Source organism: Balaenoptera physalus (assembly GCF_965194825.1).
Source record: "Balaenoptera physalus genome assembly, chromosome: 7".
NCBI lineage: Eukaryota > Metazoa > Chordata > Mammalia > Artiodactyla > Balaenopteridae > Balaenoptera > Balaenoptera physalus.
The window spans coordinates 7,834,447-7,846,935 of record NC_138886.1 but is presented as its reverse complement, the minus strand read 5'-3'; the positions used below and the strand labels follow the sequence as shown (position 1 = coordinate 7,846,935).

The following is a 12,489-nucleotide window of genomic DNA, read 5'->3' as shown; positions in this document are numbered from 1 at the left end:
CAGGCAGCCAATTAGGGAAAGAACACAAGCTGTGTTACATGTCGGCAGTTGTTCCTTCAGCTGAGGCTTGTGGGGCTCTCCTAAGGGGCTGGTGTTTGATGCAGGTGAGGATTCTAGAAGATGGAGGGGTTGAGGTTGCATATGCGCCATCTAGTTTGAGCCTCACAAACTGGGCTTTGGGGAGAACTTGAGGAGCAGTCCTTTTAGAACCACATCAGTTATTCCCAAAATAGGTTTCAGGATTATCCAGAGATTATGCTGTCAAAAATGAGAATCTGCCCTGCCCTACTTCTCTCCTTGACCAGAGCAGTGTATAGGAGGCAGTCTCTGTTGACCTGAAATAATCGAATGGAAGGTCATTAATATCAAGTTGGTATTGCTTAATCAGACAGTACTGTTGAACTCTATACCTTTTCAGTGTTTGGCCATTTGTGGGGCAGGTATTTGCATAAGTAGCTGGACTTAGGTAAGACAGTCTACAGAAAAAGAGCCTTTTCCGTAGAAAAGGGGCAGGCGTAATTTGGTATAATAGAATGACACATTAGAAAAAGAAAAATGCTCTTTGCAGACTGGATGGAGTTCACATATTAAACTGATTGTGTTGTATTGTAAATTTCCTGGCTTGGAGGAATTATCATCAAGTCAGCTAGAGGATATTTTAAAAAAATTAGTTGATATCTGGACTTCCCTGGTGGTCCAGTGGGTAAGACTCCACACTCCCAATGCAGGGGGCCCGGGTTCGATCCCTGGTTAGGGAACTAGATCCTGCACGCATGCCGCAACTGAGAGATCCCGCATACTGCAACTAAGAAGTCTGCATGCCACAACTAAGAATCCCGCATGCCGCAACGAGGATCCCGCGTGCTGCAACTAAGACCCGGCGCAACCAAAATAACTAATAAATAAATATTTTTTAAAAAATTAGTTGATATCTGGAAAGGTGGAGCCAAGTACCCGGATCCTAAGACTGAGTAATAAATAAGAATATACCAGAGTGGGCCTGGTCTGGACCTTCAGTGGATGAATTCCTTTGATGTTCAAAGAGCCATCAATTGTTGAAGCCTCACAGAAACCACGGGGGAATGAGAAGAACAAATATTTTGCTGGTATTCATTTCTAGTCCAGCTGAGTACACAGCCGCGGGATGAGTTCAGTGAACAAAACTGTACTCAGAGAGGACTAGTCTCATTAAACTAAATTTGAGCAGACTTTTCATTTGTTAACCATTTCTTCTACCAGTGTGAATTTGGCAGAACCGAAGAATTTAGTCTCGGACGGGTCACTGACCATCATAGGCCAGCCTCCCACCCAGTGTGGGAGGCATTCCTCCTGTGGCATCCTTCACAGAGGGTCACCCAGCCCATTCCTTTGTGGACCTAGTCGGGGCCCTTGTGAGTTCTTTCTTAGATCAGACTGAAGTCCTTCTGCTTGCATCTGCTACCCATTTGCCCCAAGGGTACCTTCAAGAACAGCCCAGAAACGTGATCCAAGGGTCCTTGAGAACAGCTGTCTTATCTGAAAACAGCCTTCCTCCTGTGATCTCTGCTGCTGCTCAAAGCGGTAGATTTCACCATGCACTTCTTCCATGGTATGCTGTCCACACTCCATGGTCCCTTCCCTGAGGCAGTGTGCCCTGGAGTTAAGACAGCAGATTTTCCCTGGGAACATTACACGAAGTGAAGGAAGCCAGTCACAAAAGACCGTATATATTACATGATCCATTTTCTATGAAAGTTCAGAATAGGGAAAGCTGTAGAGACAGAAAGTAGATTAATGGTTGCCTTGCCTGGGAGCAAAGGGGAACGGAGACCTAGGAAGGGGATAACTAATAATTGGTCTGGGGTTTCTTTTTTTGGGGGGGGGTTCTTTTTTTTTTTTAATTTATTTATTTTATTTATTTATTTTCGGCTGTGTTGGGTCTTCGTTACTGCGTGCGGGCTTTCTCTAGTTGCGGTGAGCGGGGGGCTGCCCTTCATTGCGGTGCGTGGGCTTCTCATCGTGGTGGCTTCTCTTGTTGCGGAGCACAGGCTCTAGGCACGCAGGCTTCAGTAGTTGTGGCGCACAGGCTTAGTTGCTCCGCGGCATGTGGGATCTTCCCGGACCAGGGCTCGAACCCGTGTCCCCTGCATTGGCAGGCGGATTCTTAACCACTGTGCCACCAGGGAAACCCAAGCGTTCTTTTTGAGGTGATGAAAATGGTCTAAAATTGACCATGGTGGTGGTTGCACTCATCTATGAATATACTAAAAGCCATCAAATTGTACACTCAAATGGGTGATTTGTATGGTATGCAAGTTATATCTCAGTAAGACTTCTTTAAATAACCCAGTACAGGCTTTGTGGTATAAACCTGGGTTCAAGTATTGTCTGTGCTGCTTGTGAGCTGTGTGACCTTGAGCAAGTTACCCAACCTCTCCAAGTCTTATCAGCCTCCTTATCCTGGTGGTAGGAATACCTACTTCAGTGGGTTTTTGTGGGATTGAATTAGAAGAAGTACATAAAGAACCTGGGACACGGTTCAATACAAAGTGACTTTTTCCCCCATCGAGTCTGAAAATAAGATGCCCACAGTTGGTCATATCCTCTACATTTTTTTCTTAGGTTGCTAAGGTGAAAAGTGGACTAGAAAGAAGGAGAAGGTCTGGGGGATGTGGGTAATAAAGGGTGTGTCAGTAATAAAGGGTGTGTAGCACCCAGGGAGAGCACAGTCTCCTGTCAGCTGACAGGGCTGCGGAAAGCCTGGGCCCTATAGCTTTTAGGAAGATTAAAACAGAAAAAAAAAAAAGAAAAGAAAAGGAAACCCCAGTGGCAGGAGATTTCTAAGAAGTGGTCATGTCACTCTACACCCAATGATGTCTTTGGCCCAAATGTTTCCCTGGATGGAAATGGGCCCCCTTGAGCACTGCTCTTGTCAGCCTGTTGCCCGTTTCATGAGCCATAGATGGTCTTTTCTCAAATATGGAGTTCACTTTGAGGTTGTGAAAATGGAAGCTTCAAGTAGAGCTTAATTAAAACCTTTGGAGATTATGTCACTCACCTTGTTAGTGTGTAGAAGTGGGCCTGAGGCTGCTTGAAAGCAAAGGCAGTGGCAGAACCCAGGATTTGGACTCTGCCCAATTTAGCTTAACATACACTGCCTCCTTCCTTCCGTGGCTGGAGGTACTTAACTAATCCTTAAAAGTTTGAGGCCTGGGCTTCCCTGGTGGCGCAGTGGTTAAGAGTCCACCTGCCAATGCAGGGGACACGGATTCGATCACTGGCCTGGGAAGATCCCACATGCCATGGAACAGCTAAGCCCGTGCGCCACAACTACTGAAGCCTTCGTGCCTAGAGCCCGTGCTGCACAACAAGAGAAGCCACAACAATGAGAAGTCCGTGCACTTCAACGAAGAGTAGCCCCTGCTCACCGCAAAAAAAAGAAAAGGCCGCGCACAGCAACAAAGCCCCAACACAGCCAAAAAAAATAAAAAATAAAAATTAATAATAATAATAATATAAAAACTTTGAGACCTTTATTTTCACAGTTTGTGACAAGGAAGTATCTGTGCCATGACACCAGCTGAGCGTTTTAAGACCCCCGATGGTGCTCAGGAAGCAGGGCCTGAAATGATAGGTATGCTCTGGACTATAAAAGACTCAACACAATACCTAAAAAAAGAATTTGTTGTCTTAAAGTGCGCCTTCCTTTAAAATAAATGAATAACAAAGGTAGGACAGAAGGAGCTTCTTATCTGCTTTAAACTCTTGGCCGGGAAGCTTGAAAAGGAGGTGAGTCATGGCTTATTTTCCCAGGGTCCAGGGGAAACTGGAGCCGGTGGCTGTCCCTGTTTCTGCTGCTGCTTTGTGAAGCTTTCCACATTCCATCTACCCCTGGCCTCGTGCCTCCTTTCCTCCAGCCCTCGCTCCTCCTGGGCTGGAGTCTGATGTGACTCTTCTTACCAAACACAGGGAAAACCACCTCCATTGTGTGAGAAAACTCGCAAAAAAAAAAAAAAAAAAAAAAATTGAAATGCCAGTGATGGAAAAAAAGGGGGAAAAAAGGGCAGAGAATGGTTTAGATCACCCAGAATAAGCACAAAGTGTTGAATCCTTGTCTTTGGTATGACACAGTTGAAGAGTCCTGTTGGTTAAATCCAACCCGCTACTGTGCCCACCTTCACCATCCTGTTGGCCTTTACCCACCGTTGCTTCTGATTAAATGACTTGTCCAGGGTCTTACAGAAGCAGTACAGGGAGAGATTACATTCTTATAAAAGCCCTTAGTGATGCATTTATGGACGTGGTTAACTTTTTTCCTTTTTTCCTTTATGTCTTGGATGTATTTTTTTTTTTTGCTAGAGTCTCTTCTTTAACCTATATAAGCAGTAAAAATAGGATCTGGTAAATAGATCTACAGCTAAAAAAATGCCTTTTCTGAATTGTTTCTAAGTGCTGACGATATAAACCAGTCATTCTTACACGGAATTCTCCCAGCTGCCCTTCACACCCTGAGCAGCTCTGATGTATATTTGCTGAAGGCAGCTGTCCATCCGGTGGGCTTCATGCCTGTGTCTGGGCTCTTCTCTCTGAGGTCCTCCCCCCGGACAGAGTAAGCAGCTGGTGACAGCTCCATTCTCACTCATTCAGATGATCTCAGTTTTAGAGTGCGATCCTGAAATCAGCTTTAAGAAACCACAAACATTTAGTGTTGCTTTAATAATAAATCTGCTAGTTTGCCTTTTCACGTGGGAGCAGAGAAAGAGCGAATAGGGAAAGCGTGGCTGCCGCAAGTAGGCTGAACATGTACCAGTGGTTTGGCTCCCACTGGTCAATTTTGGGTTGGTTGGGAAATTCTGATCATTTAAGGTGATTGGGTGTTTACATGCCGGCCTCGATACCATATTCTCCCCCTGCCCCCCTTGGCATCTATCTAATCTGAAAGGAGAATCAGGCTCCTATAAGAGCAGAAAAAGAAGAGAAATTATGCTGTGTTTCTACACGGTCTCTTGTTTCTACAGATCTTTAATTTACGTGCTACATCTCAAAATCCTATACTTAAAATCAGGTTAATTTTGTACACCCCTAACTTTCTTTTATTTTTTTAAAATTTATTTATTTAATTTATTTATTATTTTGGGCTGCCTTTGGTCTTCGTTGCTGCATGCGAGCTTTCTCTAGCTGTGGCGAGTGGGGGCTCCTCTTCGTTGCGGTGCGTTGGCTTCTCATTGCAGTGGCTTCTCTTGTTGCAGAGCACGGGCTCTAGGCGCACGGGCTTCAGTAGTTGTGGCACGCAGGCTTCCGTAGTTGTGGCTCGCGGGCTCTAGAGCACAGGCTCAGTAGCTGTGGCGCACGGGCTTAGTTGCTCCGTGGCATGTGGGATCTTCCCAGGCCAGGGCTCGAACCTCTGTTCCCTGCATTGGCAGGCGGATTCTTAACCCCTGCGCCACCAGGGAAGCCCCTAAATTTCTTTTAGAGAAAAGAAAAAGACATCTTTGTTAGCGGGCATTGATCTTGAACTTGGGACCTCAATGGAGACTGGCTTTTCACCAGGAATAAATAAGCGTCCAAGAGACTGTTTTCTCTGTGGGGCACTTCTCTTTTCCACAGTCACAGGAGTCCCCTTCAGGGAGTTTTGGCCAAAGCTAGATTTTCTGGGTTTACTTCCTAAAATGGAAATAGATTAGGGGATTTCACCTTTTTCATTACTGCAGTTTTGTCGTCTTCAGTGCCAAATGAGGCTGGTGCCTGGTTCCTCTTCATTGTCTAATTGTGGGCTGAGTCGAGGGCATGAGGCTGTTTAATAGTCCTGCCTGACATCCTGAAACCCCTGCTGCCATGGGACGGCACAGGACAGCACCCAGGATCTAAGTGTTTAAATTCTCCAGTTGACTCATTTCAGAGGATAGTCAGCTGCCACAGTGGTGCCTTTGAAATAACAAATCGTTACTACCAACGTATAAAGATATCCTTCAAACTCTTTTGCTCCTGTACCATCCGAAAAGGATTTTATTTTTTTCTTTCATTCTTTTTTTTTTAAAAAAAATATTTATTTATTTATTTATTTGGCTGCTTCGGGTGTTCGTTGCGGCACACAGGATCTTTGTTGCGGCGCGCGGACTTAGTTGCCCCACAGCATGTGGGATCTTAGTTCCCCGACCAGGGATCGGACACATGTCCCCTGCGTTGGAAGGCAGTTTCTCAACCACTGAACCATCAGGGAAGTCCCCGAAAAGGATTTTAAAAAACAGTGTACCCCGTTGCACGTTAAGTTGACATCTAAAAATTTTTGTCATAAGTTTAATAGCTTCAGAGGATATAATTTCTGGCATACTGTGTATCTGCCTTAAATGTTTTAGTTTGTTGGTTTTGGTTTTGATCGAAACCTTAGAGTTTTGCAGATTTGACTCATGCAATTTATGGAAAATGCCTTCCATTTAACCTATTGGCCAAGCCAGTCTTCATTTTCAAATCAAATCCATTTGGCTCTCTGTCAAATAAAATCTGACTTCATTTTTCAGTTAAAAAAGAAAGTCTTAGTGGTCTTCCCTTTGACAACATCTCTTCTGAATGCTAATTGTAATTCTAAGATAGATAGATGGGTAGTAGGTAGTGAAACTTGTAAACAACGGACATGGGGAGAGCTCTCTGCCCTGTTATAAGATGCCCTCGGGAATCTCCAGTTGTCCTTCTGTGTGATGTCCCAGGGGCTTTTATACCCTGGGCAATTCATCAGGGTAATTTGGAATGGGTTCCCGCCGGGGGTTCATTCCGTTAGAATTTGTTTTCTCTGAAAAGTACGGGAGATCCTGTGACACAGTTTTATCCCCAAGTCTCTATTTTCTAGATTCTTGGAAGAGTGGGTTGCTTCTGCAGGTGATTACCCTCAGCTTAGCCAGGTTCTGTGGATGTTTATAAATCTACAGATACTGGAGGGTTATACTTGCCAGCCCTGTCTCTGGATATGGGTGGTCCTTCATACCCAAGAAAGTTAAGTGAGGTGGAGTTGTATTATAGTAATAGCAAAAGAAACTAATGATCTCTACCAGATATTGGTGGTTTAGGCAATGCTGTGGTGTAAGGAAAGAGATGTACTGCGTTAACCCACAAGGAAATCAAAGGTGCTTTAAAATAAAAATATTGGCAAAGTATGCAAATTGAACAGATTTTCATTGATCGCTGTCTTAAGTGCTGGTCAAGGGAGATTTTAGGATAAATAAGGCCTGGTCTCTTCCTCGTCTAGTTATTATTTCTTTTCTTCTGCTGACTTTGGGTTTAATTTGTTCTTTTCCGGTTTCTTGTGGTGGAAACTGAGGTCATTGATTTGATACCTCTCTTTTCTGATGTAGGTATTCCCTTCTAAGTCCTGCTCTGGCTGCATCCCACAAGTTTTGCTGTGTTGTGGTTTCACACCATTCAAAATACTTTCTAATTTCTCTTTTGATTTCTTCTTTGACACATGGATGATTTAGAATTGTGTTATTTTGTCTCTAAATATTTAGGAATTTCCCAGATACCTTTCTGTCATTGATTTCTAGGTTAATTTCCACTGTGGTCAAAAAACATTTTTTGGCAAATGTACAAGTTGAATCCTTTTAAATTTAATGAGGCTTGTTTTATGGGCCAGAACATGTTCTGTGTGTACTTGAAAAGAATGTGCTTTCTAGTCTTGTTCGGTGAGGTGTTTTATAAAGACCAGTTAGGTCAAGTTGGTAGATAGCTAGTGTCGTTCCAGTCTTCCATGCCCTCACTGATTTTCTGCCTACTTGTTCCACCATTTACTGAGATGAGGGTGTTAAGATCTGACTATAATTGTGGATTTGTCTCCTTTTCCTTGCAGTTCTGTTGGGTTTTGCTTCCAGTATTTTGAAGCTCTGTAATGTGGTCCAAAAACATTTAGGATTGTTATGTCCATTCTTTTACTTTTAACCCACTTGTATCTTTATATTTAAAGTGTGTTTCTCATAGACAACGTATAGTTAGATCTTGCTTTTCTTATCCAACCTGACAATCTCTACCTTTGAATTGAGATGTTTAAAGCATTTACATCTGTTGTTATTGATTTGGTTGGGTGTAAATCTGCCTTCTCACTGTTTGTTTTCTATGTGCGCCATCTGTTCTGTGTTCTCTTTCTGCCTTCTTTTGGGTCACTTGAATATTATTTATCATTCCATTTTGTCTCTTTTGTTAGCTTACTAGCTATAACTTTCTCTCTCTTTAATGGTAGCTTTCGGAATTATAGTATACATCTTTAACTTATCACAGCCTACCTCAACTGATATTATACCACTTTATAAATAGTTTAAGAATCTTAAACAGTATGCTTTCATTTCTTTCCTCCCAGCCTTTGTGCAGTGGTTCTCATACATTTTTACTTCTACGTATGTTATAAACCCACAATACATTGTTTTATTTTTGCTTTAAACTGTCACATCTCTTTTTAAAATTTATTTATTTATTTATTTATTTATTTATTTATTTATTTTTGGCTGTGTTGGGTCTTCGTTGCTGCTCGCGGGCTTTCTCTAGTTGCGGCGAGTGGGGGCTACTCTTCATTGCGGTGCACGGGCTTCTCATTGTGGTAGCTTCTCTCGTTGCAGAGCACGGGCTCTAGGCATGCAGGCTTCAGTAGTTGTGGCACGTGGGCTCAGTAGTTGTGGCTTACAGGCTCTAGAGCGCAGGCTCAGTAGTTGTGGCTCACGGGCTTAGTTGCTCCATGGCATGTGGGACCTTCCCAGACCAGGGATCAAACTCATGTCCCCTGCATTGGCAGGCGGATTCTTAACCACTGCACCACCCGGGAAGTCCCAACTGTCACTTATCTTTGAAAGAGATTTAAATAATAAGAAAAAAGTTCTTTCTATCTACCCACACAATTACCATTTCTAGTGCTCTTCATTCCTTTCATTCCATTCTTCATCTGGTTATCATTTTTCTTCTGTCTGAAGGACTCCTTTAACATTTCTTTTAATGCAGATCTGCCAAATTCTTTCAGCTTTTGTATGTCTGAAAAGTGTTTATTTTGCCTTCCTTTTGGAAGGTATTTTTCTAGGTATAGAATTCTGGATTAACAGTTTCTGATGGAAAGCCCCCTGTCATTCTTGTTTTTGTTCTTCTGTTAGTAATGGGTCTTTTTCTCAAGGCGTTTTTAAGATTTTCCTTTATATCACTGGTTTTCAGAAATTTAACTGTGATGTGCCTGAGTATAGTTTTTTGTTTTGTTTTGTTTTGTTTTGATGTTTTTTATGCTTGGGGTTTGCTGAGCTTCTTGGATCTGTAGGTTTTAATAAATTTGGAAAAAATCTGGCCATTATTTCTTTAAATATTTTTTCTGTCCCCACCTCCATGAACTTCAGTTGGGTGTATATTAGTCTATTAGTAGTTCTCCCACAGCTCACTAATGCATTTTTCATTTTTTTGTATTGTTTTATTTTTTCTCTCTGTGTTTCATTTTGGAAAGTTTCTATTGCTGTGTCTTCGAGTTCATTAATCTTTTCTTCTGCATTGTCTAATCTGCTATTAAAACCATCCAGTGTGTTTTTCGTCTCAGACATTGTAGTTTTCTTCTAGAGTATCTGCAATGTCTCTATTTAACGTTCTTGATCTTTCTTGAGCATGTAGGATACAGTTATGACTTGTAATATCCTTGTGTACTAATTCTATCATACATGTGATTTCTGGATCAGTTTCAATGGACTGATTTCTCTTCTCATCATGGGTCATGTTTTCCTGCTTCTTTGCATTAGGCTGTTAATTTTTTATGGGATTTTTATCTTGGATATCTTTGTATTCCTATAAATATTCTTGAGCTTTATTCTGGGATGCGGTTATTCGGAAACAGTTTGACCCTTTCTGAGCCTGCTTTTTAAAGCTTTGTTAGTCAGGCAAGAACAGCATTTAGTCTAGGGCCAGTTTTGCCCCACTACTGAGGCAAAACCCTCTGAGGAACCTTCCTATATTATGAGGTTTTCCACTCCAGCTGGTGGGAACAGGAACTATTCTTAGCCCTGTGATGCCTTTGGCTGGTTCCTTCCCCACCCACAGGCAGTTTTCCTCATACTCACTTGCTCTGATTTTGGGGGCCCTCAGCAGAGCTCCAGAGTTTGCTCTCTGTGTAGCTCCATCTTCTCTGGTACTCTGTCCTGCAAACTCTAGCTGTCCTGGCCTCCCAGCTCCTTCTCTTCAACATAGGGAGACTACTGGGCTCTGCTGGGTACCCACTCTCTGCACCATAGCCTGGAAACTCCAGGTAGGAAGCTTGGGCAGTTGAGGGGCTCATATGTTTAGAAATCTCAGGAATCACTGCCCTTCGTTGCCTAATGTCCAGTGTCTTGAAAACCATTCTCATATATTTTGCCTTCCTTTTGGAAGGTATTTTTCTAAGTATAAAATTCTGGATTAACAGGTTCTGATAGAAAGCCCCCTGTCATTCTTGTTTTTGTTCTTCTGTAAGTAATGGGTCTTTTTCTTAAGGTGCTTTTAAGATTTTCCTTTTTATCACTGGGTTTCAGAAATTTAATTTGTTTTTTCAGAAATTTAAGTTGTTACAGGCAGGAAGGTGAATTGGTTCCTGTTATCTCACGTTTGTAGATGGGGGCCTAAAACATCACCATCTCCCCCAACTCACCAGATTTTCAGTGCCTAAAAAAAGATTAATTTTCACTAAAGGATTATTTATTTATATAGGGATTTTTGCTCTGGACTGGCTCTTCTTTAGTATTAAAACTATTTATTTCTATGAACTCACAATCATTTTCTATTTATTGATTTATTCATTCATTCATTCTTTCATGGCTGCATTGGGTCTTTGTTGCTGCACGTGGGCTTTCTCTAGTTGCTACAAGCAGGGGCTACTCTTCGTTGCAGTGTGCGGGCTTCTCATTGCATTGGCTTCTCTTGTTGTGGAGCACGGGCTTTAGGCGCCCAGGCTTCAGTAGTTGTGGCACACAGGCTCAGTAGTTGTGGCTCACGGGCTCTAGAGCGCAGGATCAGTAGTTGTGGCACACTGGCTTAGTTGCTCCATGGCATGTGGGATCTTCCCGGACCAGGGCTTGAACCCATGTCCCCTACATTGGCAGGTGGATTCTTAACCACCGTGCCACCAGGGAAGACCCTGAACTCACAATCATTTTCTTTTCTTTTTCTTTCTTTTTTTTTTTTTGCTGCACCGCACAGCATGTGGGATCTTGGTTTCCCCACCAGGCATCAAACCCATGCCCCTTTCAGTGGAAGCGTGGAGTTTTAACCACTGGATCACCGGGGAAGTCCCTCACAATCATTTTCTAGATAAAATAGCTAATATGTACTGTTCTAAGAGCTTTGTACATTATTTCATGTAGTCTTTAACCGACTCTGTGAAGTAATGATACGGTTCTGTTACTATCCCCATTTTGCACATGAGGCTATTAAAGCACAGAGAGGTAAAGTAACTTGACCAAGATCACACAGCCAGTAAGTGATGGCCAGGATTGAACCTGGGGTCTGGCTCCAAAGACTAGACACTTAATCAACACATGAAACTGCTTCCAGGTAAAGTTGTTCTGTATATCCAGTGAGAGGGCAACTGATGCAGGCTCCTCAGCTTTCAAACAAGCATGCTGTCTTGCTTTCCCTTGTCGTGTTTTCTTTTTAAATAACGGTTGTATGTATGCACACATGTGTGCCTGGTCATACATGTTCATGATTTGGTTTCACCAGATATAAGAGGATATTCAATGAAAATAAACCTCCCATCTATCTTTCTTCCTTCAAACCCCCAAGTTCCCCAGCCCCACCCCACCCCAAACCGTCTCTTCAATTTTAGTTTGTCTTTCCAGAGAGATTCTTCACATACACAAGCTTAGAAATAGATGGCAGCAAACTATCCCCTTTCTTCTGCACCTTGCTCTTTTCATCTAACAAGATATTTTCAAGTCATTCCATAATAGTAGGTGTAGAGCTGCCTTACTCTTTTTGACAGCTGCCTAGGGCTCCATTGTGGTTGTGCATTAATTTACGACCTACTCCCCTTCTAAAGAACTTTACATTGTTTCCAAACCTGTGCTATTGTAAATCAGGCTGCAAAAAATATCCTTATATTTTATCACACGTATGTATCCCATATATATCACATATGTATCTGTGATTTCCCACATGTGCAAATATATCTGCAGGATAAATCACTAAAAGCGGAATTGCTGTGTCAGAGCGTTTGTGCTTTTGATATGTTGGTAGCTGTGACTAAATTGCTCTCCAGAGAGATTATACTGATTTACACTCTCATAGCAGCGTATGAGGGTATATGTTTCTCCATACCCTCCCCAACACAGTCTATTAAACTTTTTTCATGCTGTGTTTGTTTTTAAAATAATGGTTGTGAACACCGTATCAAAGGGTTACCTTTGTGAGGGATGACCCGGCACTGCATTTGTCTTCCAGTAAGTTAAGAAACAAATGACCAGGGGGCTTCCCTGGTGGCGCAGCGGTTGAGAATCCGCCTGCCAATGCAGGGAACACGGGTTCGAGCCCTGGTCT

At 42.6% G+C, this 12,489-nt stretch overlaps 1 protein-coding gene across 6 annotated transcripts in view; it reads left to right on the top strand.

The window, feature by feature from the left end:
• Nucleotides 1–12,489, top strand: part of SLC25A25 (solute carrier family 25 member 25) — a 38,036-nt gene that overhangs the window by 2,961 nt on the left and 22,586 nt on the right. The window lies entirely within an intron of this gene.